Source organism: Varroa jacobsoni, unplaced genomic scaffold, assembly GCF_002532875.2.
Source record: "Varroa jacobsoni isolate VJ856 unplaced genomic scaffold, vjacob_1.0 scaffold_701, whole genome shotgun sequence".
In the NCBI taxonomy this organism is placed as follows: domain Eukaryota; kingdom Metazoa; phylum Arthropoda; class Arachnida; order Mesostigmata; family Varroidae; genus Varroa; species Varroa jacobsoni.
The window spans coordinates 16,180-25,224 of record NW_019213603.1 but is presented as its reverse complement, the minus strand read 5'-3'; positions in this window follow the sequence as shown (position 1 = coordinate 25,224).

Sequence of the window (9,045 nt, the reverse complement as noted above, 5' to 3'; positions counted from 1 at the left end):
TCGAGTGTGCTCATTGAAAATCGTGTTTTATTTATTTAAGAAATATAAAGGCTTCAGGACATCGATGGAGCACCTTTAAGGGCTCTAGTGCGGAAGGGAGAAAAAATGAGAACAAGAGACCACCGCAAGGATCCAAGTAAGAGGAAATCTGTAAGTTAGAAATCGAAGAAGCGACGAAGGAGTGCCAGCTGTACATTTCATGCTAAAGATGAGCTCGAACTTGAAATCAAGTGTTACTCCTCGAAAGGGATCAGAGGGTAATTATGCAGAATACTCTTCTGAAGCCCAAATCGTTCTTGTAGTTCCGCCAACGCTACATGACATAAATACTTGCAAATATATTCATTCTCGTTTGTCTAACCTCAGTACACTCGAATTTGAAGGATTTGAATATGATCCAACTTTAACTGTATGACACGCCAAAGTGCGTTGCGTTTTAAAAATCAGATACTAACAGCTAAATTGCTACTGGCATCTTTTCAAGAGTTAGTATTTATATTTTTCGTAATTATCACGGACAGTAAATAGGAATGCACATTTTACGTATGGATTATAACGTAAGTTGCACAAGAGCATCCCAATTTCGATTCAAGTTAACTACTTCTAATTTATGTTGGATTGAATTTTTCTGAATTATACAAACCACTGCCAGTTTGTTCTTTACGCGAACCTATTACATTACTCTGTTAGAACATTGAAATTCACACGAATTTTCAGATAAACGTGACCGTCTAAATGGTCGAAAACGTGTTTTAGAATATCAGTTATTATTGCCAAGCATATAACTTTTTGGGTAAATAGTCGGACAAAAAAAAAATGAAAATCATGTGCATAAAATTTAAAGTGCTAGTATCATAGGTCTAATATTTTTAGATAATTTCTTATAGTTGCAAATGGTATACCTAAACAGACTAAATTGCTTATATTACAGTTATTATGTCCCACGAACCTACAGTGCATACATTTATTCATAGGTCACTAATATGTTGTTTGTTTAGAAAAAAAAAAAACACAGTTGTATGCTTGCCAAACTGGAGTGTTGAGAAGTTATTATCATTCTACATAGCCGCATGTCTACTTAATCTAAACAGTCTGACTACTTTGATCAGTTTGGTACAACACATACGCCATTTGGGTATGCAAATGTTCGTACATCTTAATTTTTCCCCGTTCAGCCCTCGATACCTGCCTTGATAGGCGACTTACGCCCTGTAAGTCGCCTATCGAAGTAAAGGGACTGCGTCGAAAAGGACAGAGAAAAACTGCCATAGTAATATCACATACTGCCTTTCGGAAAGACGACCCACTTGACTATCATATTTATTAGCGGTGTTATTGATAACAGAGTAAATCTTCTAAGTTACTCTGATGTTTTCTATGCGCTACTGGTTGATTTTGCCTTCCTCTTCAAAAAGGAATAAATTTTCTCCAGTGAATCAAATTTGTGTTATCACTACGAGATAGGACTGTTGATCATTTAGCTAGTTAGTAAATGCGTAGTTTACCCTAAATGGTAGATTAAAACTAGTTTTGGGTTTTATATACAATCTTTCCTAATTGAATTAAGTTTTAATCAGTTAACTAATCAATATTAACTTGATAACTTTTACAATTAGTCACATGTAGAAGACGGCCTCAAAAGCAGAGAAAACACACTTTTGTAATGCCTAAGCTTTTTTTTTTGCCCTTTACCTCTTTGCGGGAGGTACCATAAACCTGGAGTGAGTTGTGAATAATTGAGAAACTTGGTGTTATATTCTAATATGTTATAGTAGTTACACTGTTTTTTCATTACCTATAGCTACCTGTTTATCGAAAATTCCATTTTCGCACACACACAGAAAAAGCATTTTGCACAGACAGTGCCATAAGACAAACATACCATGTGTGAATACGACAGGTTTATAAAACTTTTCGTTATCAGCTGCACCGATGTAAAGGACTCAATGCCTGCACTTCGCCGTAGCACACGCTAGGCCACATCTTTAAATTGTCGACGCACTTTTCATTCGGGCAGTTCAAACTCGTTAAAACGCAGGACAAACCGGGATGTATCTTTGAAAAAAAAACTGAAATACTTCGCCAGTTCGTAACAAGGACCTCTTTTGGAAAAAGGGAAGGCTGCGTACCATGACAAAAAATTGCCTACTACATGTGCCACACACTCCCCGCTGTACAAATTATTCCAAAATTTGGCATACATTTCTCTATTTTTTTGATAATAACAGCTTTTTTTTTCTCTAGATCAACACCACTTAAAGCTGTTCCCGCGTTCATTTCTGCACTCAAGGCAGCTGTTGCGCATAGATAAGCCAATATCAGGCTTCGCTTATTAGGCTATCGATATTATTACAGATAGAATTATATACTTATATATTAATTATAATTACAACTAGTATCCTAGACATCTTTTCCTAGCGTATATTGATTGTTTCGTAGTAAAGCAGTACCTTTTCTAGGTACATGCACTATACCAAAAAATTTATCATTGTAACAAAGCCATTCGATGAAATGACTTTCAACGGGGGTTTGGAATTTTTCAATCTTCTTCTCTAGATACAGGTATATAGACACCGGCTTCAACTAGCTCTTGGAGCAATCCAGTGGCTCAATCGAGAAATAAACGAGGTTCAGTATAGGGACTTAATAGATTGAGTCATAAGCGGCCGAGACGGAATAATGCTTCTCATGCTTGAAAATATTCGAAGGACCGAGACTGACCTGTGTTCCGTTCGTAGAGGGAAAATGGCATATAACTTTGAAGGACTGGTAAAAAGCCACTGTAGTTAGAACCTATAGGGTTCAGGTGTATTTGCATGACAATGGTTGCTAGTTGACTCCCTACAAAAAGCCGACAGGGGGAAATTTATACATGAATCTCATACGATGAATTGCGTTGGAACGTGGAAGCTTTCTGTATAGAAAAGATTAAAAAATTGTCTGAATTCGAGTGATACAAAGGTATGGCTGGCTGGCTGGCTGGCTGCAGCAGGCAAACAAGCCCTAGCGTTACAACGCAAAAATGAGTTGAATATTTTTTGAAGGAGTGAATATAAAAGTGGACCTGAAAGTCTAGGTTCGGATTTGTATACGCTTTAATTTGTGTCCTACTCCAAAAGCCACAGCTCGTATGAAAGTTAAGAAAAACACCTGTGTGTATACGCACAGTTTACCTTGTTTGTTCACTCTTATTTCTCCTACATGTTTGATATTTGCTTATAAAATGAAAGCTCTCAAGCTAACAACAGATTTTCGTCCTATTTTGTAAACTCCCGTTAGGAAGCGTCAGACATGCATCTGAACAATACTAGAGCACAACTTTTCCGGCGAAGTGGGAGTCAGAAGGGCCACAAACGCAGAAGTGTTCATCAAAGGAACATGTCAAATTTGACTAACTAAAATTGAGAAATAGCAAACATTAAGAGCTGCCAAAGTTCATTTTCGGTCGGCCTATTTCCATACGACCTCAACCTATCGGGTAGCAGTTCCTCCGTGAGTTCAGTCTCGCCGAATACTAAACTCGACGATAATTGACCCGACCGATGAAGATTCAAATGGTTTCTGTTGGAGGAATAAATCGAAACGCGTTTCACATACCAAATGACCTCAAACTTTTTATGAAGTTAACTGGAGCCATTTACCAATATTCTTCGTAAGACCATTTCCCCCATTCATGGAATAAACAGATAAAAAAAATCGAGCGTCGCGCTAATGCTGGCTGCGTCTAGCGTCAACATTCGAGAGCAAACACGTAAGTTGTTCGGAAATGCCTTTGTTTAAGGCACCGTTATGTTGTGACCATATTGTGATTTTTGCTAGGCGTACTTGTGGGTAGTCTTGAGAGAAATGCGCTTTCTATTATTAGAATAATATGAAAGACGTATCTTTTCTTTTGCTCCAAAGCCCACGATAGACATTCGTTTGAAATGTCAGCGAATCCAGTTGCGCTTCCGGTAGATTGCAGGATCGGTTTCCTGTGTACCGGCAGCAGCAACAGTAGCAAACATCTCAGAATCTAGGCAAATAATGGGGCTGTTTTTCCTAAGCGCCTAAGGTATACACCAAATCCCCATAGGACCTAACTTACGTGGCATGAGAGAATCGCAGCGGTCTCGCTGCAAGAACAAGTATCTTTTATATAGATCATTGACAATAAATTGATGAATGAACTACCATGAGCTACTTGCATACATCTAGGTTGTATCACACCAGAAAGAACACATAAGAAACTGCTCCAAAAGCGCAACCTGGATTGGTTACGAGCTGAGATATAGATAGCTTTGTATTGAGAGGTTTTGCTCGCCTCGTAATAGAATCTTTTGTGTTTAGTGGGGATACTTTTACGCATTCCAATTGCACTCCGCTTCGAACGAAAAAACATCACTTACGGGCGCCAATTCGAATTAAAAGTTTTTTTTTTAATCTTATGTATATCTCAACATACCTAGCATATTCGAGCATCTTTGCAATTTGGCGCCAAATAGTAAGTAAACGTTTGGTCGAGAAAGCAAAAAATAGACGATTTTTTATTGTTATGCAAAAAACCTATTGCAATTTTTAGAGCGCGCATCTATATGTCGAGTACAGTAACACATATCGCCGCGCTAAACTGGTTCGCCATTTATTCAATAACAATAATTAACAGTGCTAGGGCGTTCTAATTCTATTTAAAGCCTACGCATAAGGAGCAGGTCTGTACCGTTGCAAAGGCAAACCGCGTTCGACACGTAGTACAGCTTCACGTGAGGGAATGTCCGACGAGAGAAAAGCGGCACCGGCTGGATTCTGGCTTTCAATGCCGAACTCGTTCATTTTCACAATTGCCCTGTAGCCGATCTCATCAGTGCTGTATTCCACAACCAGCGTTCGGCCGTCCGCCAGCTGGGTCGTGTAGCTTCCCGTCACCCTGCCAGCATCATCACCGTTCTCCTGTCGACCGTGATTGCTTTTGGCTGTATTAATACTTAAAAGCTTACGGGGTCGGAGGGTAATTGGTGCGGTCGTGAAATGATGGAACCGTTGCATGCATACGGACGTTGCAGTTTTTACTCTACCACTTAGAGGAAACGCTGGGATGGCTGTGACGCCACTTGTCTTAATATTGTTAACAAGCACGTCGAAAGGCGCTGTACGTGGTCGTATAGATGCGATTTGTTCAGCGGGGTAGAACTGAGCACGGCTCATGGGCGCCAGTAGAGGGATGTGAGCGCCCGTGGAGCTGCATTTAGGACGCCATCAGAAATAGCTGCTCTAAAAATTACTGCAGCAAGGGATACAGCTACGGGCATCGCAGCAGGCGCTGGCGTAATCGGCGCCAGATGCGCGAAGTTCGTCTGCTTGACTAGTCCTGCCTGAGACTGCTGTTGTAAGGGCGCCCTTTCGAGTGCGTTCTCGACCCTATATGAAGACGCTGGACTTGAATGGAAGGTCTTCACCTGCTGGCTCAGCGTTAGAATTCGTACACATAAGGTGACAGTAATAGACGCCAGCCGTAACGTAAAGCCAAAATGAAGATTTTCACTGTAAATTTAATTTCATGTAATGGGAAAGCGAGTTATGCCTTTTACTTTTAATGCTCAGTGTCCGCACCCAATGCGTCACTTGCTGACTGTGCATAACTCAAGCTAGTCTGATATTCGTTATAGCATGACACGTAGCATTGTTCTAAAAGCTGGGAATACGTCAAATACGGCAGTACCTTTTTATAGGAAATTTATGCCGATACTTATTCGCTACTATCAAGGATTTCCCGAGAGACATCTGAGAAGAATGCCGGATGTACGCTGACATGTTCTCTGCACCACAGGCAGTCATCTAAATTGTAACGAACAGATTAATTCTACTATGACCGCGATGGCACTCCAAGCGGTACCGCTTTCTAGTTCAAGCTCTAGTTTTATTATCAAACGGGGGGATGGATGCTTACGCTATAACATCACAAAAAGATGTTAAAAGTTCCTAGAGGTTGTGACTAATACTTCAGTTAAGTCACGGTGCTGCATTGCACCATTCCATAGTATCCTGTTGTCTTCGCCGTTTAGTGGGCAGGGTTCAGACAGAACGCAGTGTTCGTATCCGGCGGCTGTCATTGGTGTGTGCCATACGTTGATATGTGAAGGAGGTTGGAGAAGGCGTGGCACCGCTGTATACTGTGCGTGATGGACGGCGTGTTTATGCAGAAAGATGCCCTACGTGACCTGATAACATAATGAAACAGTAGCAAGTCTACTTAGATCCTCGTGTAATGCCCCACGTATTAATTAAAGTGTGTTTACGTTAATAATAATAATAGGTAGATCAGTAACATATACATCCTCTAATCTGTGTACGCCTTAAGGTTTTAATAAAGCAAGCTTTCATGAGCGGACCCTTGCGCTATATTCGTATAAATATACATCAACTTATATACTGTAATAGGCTTTTTAGGCTCTCTTCTGCTATTGGAAGTCGTTCTAACCTTATAGTTACGTGTCTATATTTTCGTTTTCTAAGGTTTGTCGATGAATTTCTACCAAATGACCCTCACTATTGCATAATAGAAAATGATGATGATGATCTATGTAGGTTTATTGTGAAGAGTGCTACAGCTGGTCAATTAAGTTGCACAGCGTATGGGATAATCGATAGAGAATTTGGCTATGCCTTCTTTAACAGAGCGAAATATACTGAAGGATGCCTAAAAGACTGCCTTTTGTCCACATTTTTCATCCACCAGTTTGCTTCTTGTTTTTTCCCAAATTACCACCAAACGGTACAATGTAATTGCTCTTCTTAGAGAGTATGTACTTTGAACTTTTGCTTATAAGAATGTTTATTTTTTTTGATAGAACGCCTATTTACGGATAACGTTATTTGCGCTGATATATATTTATCAAAAATTTATTTAATGAGAATTTATATATTTTATAATACTTCTTATAATATGGCGTATGTAGTTAAGCAAAGCAGGGTCTTGGCTGGCAGACATTCTTGTATCCAGGTGAGCGATCCTTGAATGTATTAAAGGCTAACTTTCGGCATGCTATTATAATACGTTGTCAATGTAAGGACTGGCGCAGGATCTAAGAGGATACACCTGACAATAGCCGGATACTTTGCTCACTCTGAGAAAACTCTTTCTTACTGTGGGCCTTTAATGTGAACAGTATTTAGCATTAAGGCCTGCTAGAGACGCGGGGTATTACAAACATAACTAAATTATCCAAAATAGATTTAGTCTAGAAATATAATTATATTTGTATCTACTAGCACAGAGATGTCTGTTCAACCGAACAAACTAATCTACAATAAAAATATTTGACTTTTGCTTAGTTTCTTCAGCAGAATTGAACAGATGTATGCCTAAACGGCCATTTGTCTCCAAATGTTTTCTAATCTTATTTTGGCAAAGTATACTGAAGAAAAATCGAAGATTTGTTTTAGCTTTAATGCGTACCAAAGCAGCGCCGATAACTTCCCTAGAAACGTATCAGTGCCGATCTGAAAATATGAGAAGTGTTTTAGCGAATAATCACGTACATGCGAAAGGCATCACTGGATGTGTAGGGTTTTTAAACACAACAGTGTTAAGTATGTAAGAGAAGCTACATTACGTTCTTCTGAAGTCAAATTGATAGCTCATCCATACGAATCGGGCTACTTCTGCGTAATAAATATAGCTTTGCTCTGGAACTGGTAGTAATCGGATTAGATCTCCGTTCGAATCCTACGGTAGGCTGGCCCGTATTGCTTGAAATTGGAAAAATCGTAGGACACAACGGCCCCTCCTTTGCCTGACTGGCTGACGAACGGAAAAGGATACCCAGCCAGGATTCTGGCTTCCGACACCAAACTCATATGTTTGAGCTTTCGTTAACCTCGTCGGCCATGCGCTCGATCGCATGCTCGCGACCATCACCCAACTGGGTGTCTGAGTGAATCGAACTCCAGCTTAAATGGCCGCTTGTCCAGCTGAAGAAACAGCGATCCTAGTGACCAATGGTTTAGATTCAGGCAGTACCACTTTGGGGAATTGAGCGGAAACAGCTGAGCACCGAGTTTGCCTAAACGATGTAATAGTATAGCCATAGCACATGAGCCATTGCATTGCGACGAACGGTGTCTGTGACGATGAAGTTCAGCAATGAATGAAACGAATAGAAATAGGACAGGTTGGTCGTCGCACAATTTGCCACGTACAGATTCTGCGTATATATTTATACTAGATTTATATAGTTAGTGTTTTGCGTTTCTGCACCTGATTGACTGCCACTGATCTAGACAAACAATCCCAAGCTGTCATTTTCACCATTCTAAATATTACCACTATCTGTAAACAATTTGTAAAATCAATACGGTGACAAATTTTTAATTGCAATAGTAATTTTTTAAACGCCCTTTGGACATATGTCGCGTTTCTGTTGAATTCGAAAGCAAGCTTCTTTCGCTTTCTCGCAAAATAACTTCCTCTATCAGAACGTCCGCAATAACGTACAGGGGCCTATTGACCTAGAAAAGTACTGGCATATTAGAGAACGGCGATAATTTTCCACAACACTCCGATCGGCACAACTAACAAATCTGAATTTGAAAAAACAATGTCCACAATATATTTCATGTAAATTACACGTATAGTTTAAAGGGGCACCAGCCATTAGAATGATTTATTGAACGTTTCCTTTTGAAATCGTTTCCGTTTTGGATCAGCGCGAGTTTTCCCAAACAGCATTTTAAAGTTACGGTTTAACCAAATTAGTAGAAAATATGAAATCCATCTTGGACTGTAACGAACAGTATTTATTTTCAAGTTTCCAACATACAAGGAAATAAACATGCAAATGAGGCCACTTGTAATTAATGTTAAAAACGACAATGGTGCGACATTCTGCTCTATTCTGCCAGTAAAAACACCTGCATCGTATGTATAGTAATAGAATACATAATTCTAGTGTTTGAAGTCTTGTATGTTGGATTTGAAGTAAGACAGAACTGCAACATCATTTTCCTAGTGGCGTCCTGTTAACTTAGGTTATACCAAGGCCCCTTCGAAATTTATATATATATATT